The sequence below is a fragment of the Neovison vison genome, chromosome 1 (assembly GCF_020171115.1).
Source record: "Neovison vison isolate M4711 chromosome 1, ASM_NN_V1, whole genome shotgun sequence".
Taxonomy (NCBI): Eukaryota; Metazoa; Chordata; class Mammalia; order Carnivora; family Mustelidae; genus Neogale; species Neogale vison.
The window spans coordinates 267,203,278-267,216,839 of NC_058091.1; positions in this window are offsets into that span (position 1 = coordinate 267,203,278).

Here is a 13,562-nt window from a genome sequence, read left to right on the forward strand (position 1 = left end):
CACACCAGTGCCATTTCCCCCTTCTCAGCAAACCCTAGCAGGAGGTACCCTGAGCTAGGTTATCCCAGGACTGGTGATGCTGACTTTGATTACTTTGTTTAGGTGGTGTCCACCACTTTTCCCCACAAGAAAGCTTCTACTTTTTCCTTTAGAATTAATGTACTAGTAGAGAGATACTCTGAGAGTATGTTAGTATGCTCTCTCTTGTCATACTTTTAGCCACAAATTTTAGCAGACACTGACATTTGCTACAACAATCGCTTTCCCTGGTGGTGATCTTCTATTTTCATTGTTCTTTCTACATTTATTAACTCACATTCTACCATAAGGAGGGCTTTCCCTTCTTCCTATATTCTTTTTAACACAACATCCCCAAATCTGAGGTTATATCAGTATAGGCCATTGTGTTGACTTTCCCAGGATCCTTGAGTTCTGATTCTTGGGTCTGCACAGTTCTGAGCTATTCACTTACATGCCTGCATAATTGGAAAAAAAAAATCTTCCTTATTCTGCATTTCAACCTCATGGTTTTAGTTCCCATTAATAGAATCTTTGAAGGAACCACGTGCTAAACGCTTTGCGAGGTGAAGACGGTGTTTAAATTATTCAGGAGAACTGCTTTTATACAATTTGGGTGTACCCATTTACACATAAAAATTAATGCTAATTAGATATAATTTCCATTTATTCATTAAAACAAATCCCAGAGCATTCCAGAAATCCTTAGTTAGCCTCATGTTATTCTAGGCGCAACTATTTTTCTTAAAACAGAAAAAAGCCTGACTTCGTCTTTTATGAAAACCCTGTCGCACTAACGGTAGTGCCTTGCTGCTTCTCTTTGGTGGCCACCTCCCCCTGTCCTCCTAATCAGGCAGGCACTGGGTCAAACCTACTGTGCGCCAGCCTCCTCTCCAAGTGCTGGGCCAACACCACGAACAAAACAGCCCCAAACCCCTGGCCTATGGAGCTTCCAGAGTCAGGGCGGGAGATAAACTGCAAACACAGTAATGAATCCCGGAAACGGTAGCTTCATGAGGGAACATTAAGCAGCGGAAGAGAAGAGAGTAAGGGGCAAGGGAAGCTCTATTTTCATTCAGATAGCATGGACAGGAGACCCCTCTGATGAGGGTAGGGGTCAGATGTGACAGAGAGCTGAAGGATGTGAGAGATGAGCACCGCAGTTGGGGGGGGCGGGGGTTGGGGGCTGGGCAGAGAACATTCCAGAAAAAGGATCAGCAGGTGCCGAGTTCTGCTTCAGGGGCAACGATTGGGCCCTATTTGCTAGTGGGAGGAGTTGTATGTCCTTCCCTAAACTGGTGCACTTTTGCTATACATACACAGCCTTGTTTTACTAAGTCTTAAGCTTTTAGTGTCTTATAATTTACTTATTCTCCCCCGACAATCCCACACTGAATTTTTTAATGTGTAATGTTGAATATGTTTCACATGTGGAAGAGTACAGTATATTGGTAGATATATAGATGATAGATAGATATTAATAAAGATACATATACAGAGAGATTCCAACTCTTTTTTTTTGATGATAGACAGTCGATGGCTTTTAATCCTCACCCCCCCTTCTTAAGTCCTGCCCCACACCCACATTTGGGCAAGCTCATAAGAAAGCCTGAGTGCAGTGTTCATAGCAGCAATGGCCACGGTCGCCAAACTGTGGAAAGAAACAAGATGCCCTTCAACAGATGAATGAATAAAGAAGATGTGGTCCTTATGCATTATGGAGTATTATGCCTCCATTAGAAAGGATGAATACCCAACTTTTGTAGCAACATGGACGGGACTGGAAGAGATTATGCTGAGTGAAATAAGTCAAGCAGAGAGAGTCAATTATCATATGGTTTCATTTATCTGTGGAGCATAAGAAATAACACAGTGGACATAGGAAGATGGAGAGGAGAAGGGAGTTGGGGGAAATTGGAGGGGGAGATGAACCATGAGAGACTATGGACTCTGAAAAACAATCTGAAGGTTTTGAAGGGGCGGGGGGTGGGAGGTTGGGTGAGTCCGGTGGTGGGTATTATGAAGGGCACGTATTACATGGAGCACTGGGTGTGGCGCATAAACAATGAATTCTGTTACACTGAAAAGAAATTTAAAAAATAAAAAATTTAAACTATAAAAAAAAAAAGAAGAAGAAAGCCTGGTTGCTCCTCCTTTGCTATAGAATCAGAACCAAATTTTGAGTTCAACACACACACACACACACACACACACCCCTGCACCTTTCAGTCCTAGCACCAGCCACATGGGGCTACTGAGTATTTGAAACATGGTGAGATGTACCATACATGTAAAACACACTGGGTTTCAAAGATACTATGAAGGAATGTGAAATACCCTATTAATAATTTTATGTTGATTACATGTTGAAATGATATTTTGTATACATTAAGTTAAAGTACTCTTAAAATTCATTTCACCTGTTTCTTTAACCTTTTTAAATGTGGGTACTAGAAATTTCTAAATCACATGCAGAGTTCATATTCATGGTTTACTTTCTCTTCCTGTTTGAAAGTACTAATATACCAAGGAATTAACAATGGGTATATCTTAGAGTTTTTATTTTTTTTATTTTTTTATTTTTTTATCTTAGGGTTTTTAAAAAATATCCTTCTTTCATCTTCTCAGTATTTTTTTTGAAAATGTATTTCAAAGTAAAAAAGATACTTTCCTTTCATACAGTGGAGGTAGGGGAACAGTTTGGGGGCTCAGAAGAGGAGAGACTGTCCTGCTCAAGAATTCCAGACAGTGAAAATATGTTCCAGTCAGTCACGATTCTAAAACTGAAGTCCAGTCCCTGTCTGCACATGCTCTGTGAGGGGCAGGCAGGCTCCTGGAAGCGTTGGAGGAAATGACTTTCCAAGGGTGATTCTAGAGTTTGCAACTGCATTGATGAGCCACAGGCTGTCAGGTCCTGGGTCGTTAGCTAGAGACCTGTGAATCTGGGGTGCTGTCATCCAAAACAAGACATGGCTGGCTCCACTTTTTTGTGTACCTCCCTGGGGTGGTCATTTGCACTTAACCCAAACCATGGTCTTTACAAGCCTTCAGTGTTTAGATCCTTGTTGACAAACCAGAAGGACCTAGTCAGGATGGGGATCCAGGTACAGACCAGCCTGCTCTCCTTGGTGATGTTTTGGAACAAATGGTGCATACTTAATCATGAAAAATGCTATTGTTTTGAACAGGTCTGACTTCAGAACATGCTTGGCTAGTCCAGCAACTGAGGTCTTTATTGCCACTGACTCTCAACCCAGCCCTTTCTTTCTTTCTTTCTTTCTTTCTTTCTTTTTTTTTTAAAGATTTTATTTATTTAGTTGACAGACAGAGATCACAAGTAGGCAGAAAGGCAGGCAGAGTGAGAGGAAGGGAAGCAGGCTCCCCACTGAGCAGAGAGCCCGATGCGATGCGGGGCTTGATCCCAGGACCCTGGGATCATGACCTGAGCTGAAGCAGAGGCTTAACCCACTGAGCCACCCAGGTGCCCCTCAACCCAGCCCTTTCTACCAGAAGAAGAATGGATAGTAAGAGAAGAGAAGCAGAAGAAAAAACAAACAAACAAACAACAAAAAAACCCCAAATGGATTTAACTGGATCATCGCATAAAAACCACAAATGTCATATCACTTTTCAGAAAAATTCACCATCTGCTTTCAAATGGTTTTGCAGTTTGTCTCTTTACACAAATAAATTTAGAAAACTCAATCTGAGTAATTTCAATTCTGTAAATTTTAAAACTTGACTGGGTGAGAAAAATACTGAGTACTAAATCTCAAAAGGCAAGTTTATACAAATAAGCAATTTGTGAGTTTACATTTGGCCATAGATCCAAAAAAGGGAAAGAATTGCACTTTTGAAATAATGACAAAGTTATTCAAATATATACAAACAAATGCTCATTTTTGGCTTTATTCTTTCAACTCTATAGACTGAAGCCGTCATTAGCTACTAGAATTTGAATGCCAAGTTTTTAAAAATAGCTCTAATGAGTATAATTCACATATTACACAATTGACCGTTTAAAGCATACAACTCAATGGCTTTTGGTATATTCACAAAGCTGTGCGCCCATCACCACAACCTATTTTAGAATGTTTTCAATACTCCAAAAAGAAACCCAGCAGTCCTTAGCCATCAGGCTTCAATCCTAGCACCCCTCTTCTCTCTGGGAGCCTGAAGCAACCACTATCTACTCTCTGTGTCTATGGTTTTGCTTGCTCTATACATTTCATGTACATAGATTACACAATATGCAGTTCTCTGTGACCTCCTTTGTAGCATAATATTTTCAAGGTTCAAACATGTGATAGCATGTATCAGGACTTCATTCTTTTTTTTTTTAAGATTTTATTTATTCATTAGAAAGATTGAGAGAGAGCACAAGTAGGCAGAGCAGCAGGCAGAGGCAGAGGGAAAAACAGACTCCCTGCTGAGCAGGGAGCCTAATGGGGGGCTCGATCCCAGGACCCCGGAATCACGACCAGAGCCAAAGGCAGACGCTCAACTGACTGAGCCACCCAGGTGCCCCAGGACTTCAGTCTTTTTACTGCTGAACAACATTCCATGGCATTGATAGGCCATGTTTCATTTATCCATTTATTAGTTGATCGACATTTGGGTTGTTTCCGGGTTTGGGCTATTATGAATAGTGCCCCTAAGAATATTCGTGTACCTAAGAATAATTTTAAACTTAAGTAGTTCTTGCTTTTTGGCATGGATGCAAAGCATCCATTGCATCCATTGAAAGTGGGTACAAAGCAAACTTTGCTTGTCAAAGATTGCCAACCATAAATTGTGTTTTCCCAGGGAAACGTCTCACAGCCTGATTTGGAAACATAAAGCCTCTCCTAAAACCATTTGGTCCTTTAACAGATTCAAACACACACTACTGCATGCCTACTAAATGTACCATGCTGTTTGTGGTGGATTAATAATTTCGAAATATTAAACAATATTTTTCTGTGTTTTTCTTTGAACCCCCTTCTCTCTCCAGTCAGCCATTCCCTGTCTCGGGCAATGGATAACTGAGGAGGAGAGGGGAGGGGAGGAGAAAGGGAGGGGAGGGGAAGGGGAGAAGGGGGGAAGGGAAGGGGAGGGTAACGGGAGAGCAGAACAAAGTAATTGGCTTTTGGCCTTTGAATCTCAAAAGCCTGGTAATAAATTTGGGAACTTAAGTGATGAGTCAGATCAAAGCTTCCTGTCCCTCTGCCCCCTAACTAGATTAAGTTCTTCCAGAATTGAAGAAAAAGGAGTGTAGGAGGAAAAATGAGCCCAGGAGGGGAATATGAAAGAACTCTATGAAGGTCTGTGAGATCAGAGAGCACAGTAAAGGCACGCCTCTCTTTTCAGGTGGAGCCCATGAGAAGTTCCAAGAGCTCAGAGTAGAAATGGTCGCCTGGTGTGCCTGGGGAGGGAGCCTAGACAGCTTCGTAGTCTTCCTTTGGCTCCGCTTCACCTTCTGAGAAGGCAGAAGAGTGACCTGCTGCTGCCAAGATGGCTCTGAGGCAAGCACAGGGTTTTAGCTCCACTGAGTGTCTCAAGACTGAGGGAAGCACAGATTTTCTGTACATTCAGCACAGACACAAGGGGTGTCCTTCAGACCTGACTCGGAGCAAGGGATGATGCAGCACAGACCTATGTGGACCAGGGACTAGGTCTGGCCCAGATTGGGAGACCTTATACCAGCATGGCTAAATACCAACCAAAGACCAGACACCGCCCCATCTCAACCCCATGTCCCCAGTGTCTTGGCATACATTAAGACCACAGACTTAAAAAAAAAAAACACCACAGATTTAGACTCAACACTGGGGAAAAGAGAGGCAACTATAACTGACCAACACTAATTGGCCAATTGGTATAGGTAACAGGCAAAATTAAAAAAAAATAGGTAAAACTATAATTTACAAAGATTAAGTTTCTACTACTCAGAAGAATAGGGCTCTTAAGTGACACGTAAGAAAAGTATATTTCTGAGTTAGTGGTCTAAGATTTGTACATGTGGGGTTTTTAAAAGAGTACTACTTCAATGATAACCAGGAACATAGCTCTGACATTGTCAAAGTTCTTCTTATTCCCTGGATCACAAGATTTTATCTCTTTTCTAGAGGTGACCTACCTGTTCTCCTTGGCCCCCAAAACTTTGATACTTTCCTGTCCTTGGATATTACCTCACCTCACCCTCCTCATTATATCAGGCCTTCCTATAATATACATCCCAAACTTGGAACCGTTTAATGCCTATATTCTTTAATGGACTGTAAGCTCCATGAGGGAAGGGATCATATCTGTCTTCCACACCCAGGACTTAACATAATGTTTGATACCTAATCGGCTCTCAATAGATGGTTGAGTAACTTTTTCCTACAGAAACACTCCAGTGCCTAGATGTAGAAAAATTTTTATTGCAGGATTGCTGGTAATAATACTAAATGATTCAAACTAAATGAGCATCAACAGAGAGTCAAGTGATTTAGAGTAATTAGACTACTCTGTAATATGGAATAATGTGCCTAAGCAAAACAATCAGAGAATGAAAATAAATCTTACCATTTATTTCAAAGTCAAGTTAGATACTATTCTTGAAACATATCCTGCCTTAGATAATCAATGCCTTTCTTTGTCTTCCTCTCCATATCACAGATAACTGGTTTGATGCTATCCTTTGAAAGACTCAAGTTCAAAACTCAAAATTCTCTACAGTCTAAGGAGTTCTTACAAGGGCCATGACTTAGAAAGATTGAAAGTAATTATCAGGCTATTCATTGATTATCACAATGATTTTGACCAGGATCATCACTGACGTTTACTGCATGCTCACGATGTCCCAGGCACCATGCCAACATTTCGTAAGTGTTATTCATTTTGAATCTAATCACCTTGTGAAGTATTTTGATACCAACCTTACAGATTAGCATCAGGGATTGTGGCAGAGAAACCATAAAATAAACCTCAATGATTCTATCATTCTATCTCCTGGTGTTCACACCTTTGTGTAATTCCCTCCCCGAAGGGTGGGAGGGATTTGTCACTGCATTCTAACAGAATATGGCAAATGTGATAGGATGTTGCTCCCAGGATTACTTCATATTATGTAAAACAACTCTGTTCTGCCAGACTGGAGTCAGAGACTCTCCTTGAAGGCTGGATGAGGTAAGCAGCCATATTGGAGAAGCTCGTGTGGGAAGGAATTATGGGAAGCCTCTAGAACCTGAGAGCTCACAGCCACTGAAAAGTAGGGGGGCCATCAGTCATACATCCAGCCATATTGCCTCAAGGAAGTGAATTCTGCCAACAACCCGAATGAGCAGATTCTTGGGAAGCAGATTCTCCCCCAGGCAAGCGTTCAAAATCCAGCCTGGCCGACACCTGATGCAGCTTTGTGAGACCCTGAACAGAGGATCCAGCTAACTGGATTATCGATGAGATAATCAGTGCATGCTGTTTTAAGTCACCAAGCTTGTGGTGATTTGTTATGCAGCAATAGAAAACAAACACAGGGAGGTTAAGCGTTTAATCCTAGATTCCCCCAGAAGTTATGGGACTGGCTGTCTAACCCAGACCTATTGACTCCCAAGTCCATGCTTATGGGCGCCATACCCTCACCTACTGTCCCCAAGTGCTGCTTTCAAGACTGCGTGAGATCCCAACCTGCGCTCCAAAACGTGACTTAGCTGAGTTCCTCCAGTCACTCAAACCACAGGATCATCCGGGGCCCAGATCCCCCAGGAGATCCATTTTTTCTCCTATGCCAAGGCTGCCTGATGCAGCAGCAATCATATGGGGCCACTTCGGGCCCTATTTGAGAAGTGTCAGAGCTCAGTGGCCCTGGAAGGACTTCCGCAACACGTGGGCTCCCATGCACATTCACTGCCCTCACAGTGCAGCTGGCTGTGTGGACGCTTAGTTAGTTACTCAGTGAACTGGATGGCGCCAGGCAAATTGCAGCACTTTGCTTTCAATGATTTGCTGTTCAGTGGCATCAGTATAATACCTACCCGTGTCCTATTAATCAGAACAGACAATCATCTAGTCTTGAGCTCCCAGAATTCCCTGAGAATATCAGTGTATGAGAAATAATTATGACATTAGATATGGTGCTCTGCACTTCTATTACTGTCTGGTGAAGGCATCTGTAAACCACATGAATCAATTTACTACTACACTAAAGGCCAAATGTTATCTAAGAGACGGATGAAAATATCTCTCGTATATCACGGAGAACTAAGACTATAGTAGTTTACCCACCTAACATCACTGTATCAGTAACCAGAACTTACAAATTTCTTCTTTACAGTAAGCTTTCATGAAAATATTTCCTTATATCCTCCTATATCCTCCTATTAAGGTAGATGGAAAAAATCAATACAGGGATTGATTCTTTTGCAGGGATACAAAACAAAAGGGAAATAAATACATGTATTCTATTCCATCATGAGTCGTGTTATAGTTGGAAGCATTTAAAGACGCAAATGTTAAAAATAATGACATTAAATAAGTGCATATTTTATGGTTTGTTTATTTACACATCTGTAAACTTATTTGTCACAGGTCTGCCAAGTTCAGAAATTTACTATGTACCTGGAAGGAATACAAAAGCAATAGAAATGCGATCTCTGTTTCCAGAGCCTTTTGATTATATGTACCTAAAATAACCACACAGGCTAATTCAAGCATGAAGAGCCACTGAAACATGTCTAGCCATTCCTATACAAATATTTCATCAGTACACATGGACACAGAGAAAAGCCTGGAAGGAAGTGCATCACAATGTTAATTGGGTCACCCCAAGATGGTGAGATTATATATAATTTTAAAAATTTATTTGTATTTCTCAAATAAATAGTCCTTAAAAACAAAAAGTCTTTTAATTAGGTCTAACATTGACTAAACAGATTCACCAAATCCACCAAAACAATGATGCACACTCATCCTTCTTTGAGCAAAGAACCAATTAGGGGGAAATAGAGAATATTCACAGCCCCATATTCTTTCTCTTAATTGTCTTCTTAAAACAGTAAAATCAGCAATGGCGCTTAAGTGTTCATTATTGCCCCCTCCGCAGAAGCTCCGGCTTAGTTTTTTATTTTGTTTATGCTTTGACTAAAATTTCAAAGATTTTACAGCAGTGATGCTCTGAAAGATTGGATTGTAACGCAGCCACCTTTGAACCTGAGTGTTGGAGGAAGGGTGTCTGGGACTGAGAGTTGAGGAAACATCTGGCAGCAGAATTCAGCCACCGACTGAGGGCACCCATTGAAGCCCCATTAAATGCTGGGGAGGAAGCGGTTATGTTGAGCATAAATACAAAGTCCTCCGTAAATGCCTTTCTCTGCTGCCCATGTACCAAACAGCAAGAAGGATGTTCTGTGCTCCCTGCAACACTCCCTAGAGAAATGGGAAGGGGTCTTTGACCTTTCTGCCCGCCTGCTCCCCTCCACACCGTCCCAGGCCATGCATGCTCACGCTGCCCGCGTCACCCCCCGCGTCACCACAGGGCCAGCCTCTGGGCAGCAGGGTTGGCTGACGCCCCAGAGGGCTTTTTCACTGTGGGTGTAGATGGAGTAAGGAAGGTTCTTTATGTTGACTTTCGGCAGGCTGGGCTCTCCATTCTTCAGATGACATACCGTAGCAGGTGGTGAAGCCCCCAGAGGGAGGAGTTTACCACGCCCGGTCCCAGAGCTACACGCTCCATAGGGCAGGGATCATGTCTGCCTCATTCCAACTGGAGACCTGGCAGCTCAAACAGGACCTCGCACGCCACGGGGCCTCCACAGGTAGCGAGGAAGTGATGCACGGAAGAGGTGAAGGAAGGCAAACTTTCCTTTGGCACTTTGGAAACCTCTCACCTGGATAAGAGTCACCTCCTAACTGATCTTGTCCTTTCTACTTTTGCCCCTCTACAGTCCATTCTCCACACAAGAGCCAGAATGATCTTTTTAAAAACAAATAAGGTTCTAAAATTAGATCATGGTGATGGCTGCATAACTCTGTAAATATACTAAAAATCACTGAATCGCGTACTTTAGATGCATGAATTTTAGGTTGTGTACATTTGATCTCAATAAGGTGATTAAAAAATTATCATTTCCCTACTTAAAACCCTCCACTGGTTCCCCCTGTTTCACTTAGAATTCACCAGGTTACTTATGGTGACCTGCAAAATCCTATCCCATGGGCTCTGGCTACCTCTCCTACTACCTCTCCTACCCTCTTCTCCCACTAGCCATCACTTACCTCTCACTAGTCTCTGAACCTGCCTACCTTGCTCCTGCCTTAAGGCCTTGCCCATGCTCCTGGCTCTACCCACACTACTCTTCTCCATAATATTCTGAGTGATGCCTCTTTGCATTCTGGTCTTCCCACTCTGGCCCATGCTATTGCCAATCACCAACCTCCAACTCTACTTTCTATCATATTGTTTTTATAGCACTTCTCACTCTCTGAAAATTACCATATGATATTGTTCCCTTTACTCAAAGACAAATTCTGTGAGGGAAGAGAATCTTTTTGTGATTACCTCTGAAGAACAGCACCGACACGCAGTAGGTATTAACAAATGTCCATTAAATGTGGACTGCCCGGTTCCTGCACAGTTTATGCTGCCAAGCCTGTCCAGAAAAAACTAGTATCTACCTTAGTACAGCTTTACAAGAAAAATAATGTTTAAAAAAATTCTTATTGCTTTGGAATGATTGTTTTTTATATGCATAGCAAAATTAGTTAGCTTCTGTCTGCAAACAGCTGTTCCCAAAATTTTCCACTATCACAAAGAAGTGTGAAGTGTGTGATTTTATATATATATATACATATATGTGTGTATATACAAAATATATAAAATTGTACACTTCACACATATATACATATATGTGTGTGTATATATATACACACACACATATACGTGTGTATATATACACATATACGTGTGTGTGTGTGTATATATATATATAGTGTTAATATTCCACTATACAAGCTGTAATTACCATGCCCCTAACGTTTCAAACATACCTATTTTGGGGGGGTTAGGAGCAGGGCTGGCAGATCTTCTAGTCCAGATAATTACTAAAAGCATCTGAATACTTAGAAAAACATGTAGACTGTAAGAAGTTGTCCTCATTCTACTTTCCTTGTTTGGAACTCTCAGAAAGCCATGGTGATATTTGTAAAATACACATATTTACAAAAACATATATTTACAAAAAGTTTTCCTTTTACTACTACACTCTTGGTAATTATTACTTCAGGAATGATGTAACTCAATCACAGTCACATCCTCTGAACCACTTCTAATAACATCTAAGATTCACATAAGCTCCATCTCCTTCAAAGTACTTCCCCATGAATTCTCATTTGACCTTTGCAACAGCCTATGGCAAAGAAAAGTGTTATTACTAGTACTTTTTTTGAGGAAACAAAAGTTCAAAGAATTAGAGAGACTTGTGCAAGATCCCACTCACTGTTAGGAGGGATTCTAGCCAAGGGTTTTTTGACAAATCACTTGCCTTTTCTTCTTAAGGCCTCATCTGGGAAACTACAGCTGTTGCTACATATTATGTAATAAGTATTAGCAATCAAAAGTGCTCCAGGGAATTAAGATTTGGTAATAGGATTAAGAGGGATTTATGGGGCGCCTGGGTGGCTCAGTGAGTTAAAGCCTTTGCCTTCAGCTCAGATCATGATCCCAGGGTCCTGGGATCGAGCCCCATATCGGGCTCTTCGCTCAGTGGGGAGACTGCTTCCTCCTCTCTCTCTGCCAGCCTCTCTGCCTACTTGTGATCTTTGTCTGTCAAATAAATAAAGTTAAAAAAAAAAAAGAGGGATTTATATTCAATTAAAACTGTTTACTTCATTTTAATAATCTGTATTTTCCTAAAAAGTCCTCAGCTTGGCCTTTACTCTCACAAATTACACATATACAATGTAACTCTGTTGTAGCCATACTAACTTATACTGACTTATGGAAATAGCACTATGTTTAAGCAATCCGTTTTTGTTATTTTTAATGACTGTGTTCCCACTGTTTACAAATGGTTTTATAAACAACAGGTTGAACTTTTAAAGGAAATAAGGTTTTAATAAGTAACACTTTATATCAGAAAGTTATCTTTGTATCAGCACTTGAGAAGTGCTTGCTTACTTCCAAAGAGTTTTAAAAAATCATTAGTGTCAGAGATTTTCTAAGTTTTACATTCTACATGGAAACTCATGGATATTAAGTAATTGACAGTCTTTTTTTTAAACCCACAGGATGTTTGACATTTCTTTTCTAGTTCTTATCATGCATTAATTTCTCATAAGTCTTTGATAAATCTGTCAAACTAATCTTCAAGGATTTCTCCTTAAGCTCTATACACTTAGCATTCCCATCAAGACCGACACAGCTTCTCCAAAGCAATTCCAAAAACTAGTATATCCCTACATAAATTTCCAAGTGTTTATCCTCTAGAGATAACTCTCGGGCTGTTATTCCAGTTAATAAGAGTAAATTCTGATGTAAAAAATACTTCAGGGGAAACTGCAACAATTTCCTCCTTGAGAGTTCTGTTGATTACTTGGAATGAGAAAATCCCTCAACCAATTTAGTCACTATTTGCGTGTTTTATTACTATTCTTGGCAACCAACTGTCATTTTAAAACCAAGCAATAACCTAAGTAATTTCCGTTTTCCTTTTTGCATATCCTTCTTTCCCAGTCCCCCTCTCTCTACACAGCTCCACCTCCTCCACAAAACTGTGAGTCATTTCACTTTTTGTGAATTAAGAACATTTCAGTTGCTCACTGTAATGATCCGTGTATCTATTCTTTGCCTTTAAAACGGAGTAACCCCTATGGGTATCATTAGTCCAAATAACTGATTTTCATAAAGGACTTGAGGAGCTACTAGATCTCAAAGTGCCCTCTGAATCAAAGTTTTAATGGTGTTCTGCAATTTTTAGATTAAATATACTTTACTAAGAGCCAACTGCTTAAAAGTTTGGAACGTAATATATCGTAGAACTAACTTGCTGTTTCATCAGCCTATGAATCTGAATTAAGTCATCTCCTGGTTCTGTGGTATGAGCCACATACACAGCGATAGACTGATTGATCTGCTCAGTAAATCAGGAGATGCAGAAAACAAAGTAAAACTCCAATACTCTATTAGAAAACACGTGATCTCAGTAAGTGACAACGTTCCCCCAGAACTGCTAAATTGTGCCTATCAGCTAATAAACTTTGGTTTGAGCACCACCTAATGGCAGAGGATGTTTATTTATTTATTTAGATTTTATTTATTTATTTATTTATTTGACAGAGAGAGAGAGAGAGAGAGAGAGAGATTGATCACAGTAGTCAGAGAGGCAGGCAGAGAGAGGGGAAGGGAAGCAGGCCCCCTGCTGAGCAGAGAGCCCCAGGACCCTGGGATCATGACCTGAGCCGAAGGCAGCGGCTTAACCCACTGAGCCACCCAGGCGCCCCGGCAGAGGAGGTTTTAAAAAAAATCCTACTTTGCTTTCTGAGGCTTGCTCACCTTTGTATTTTATATTCATTTAGAAAACGTTCTG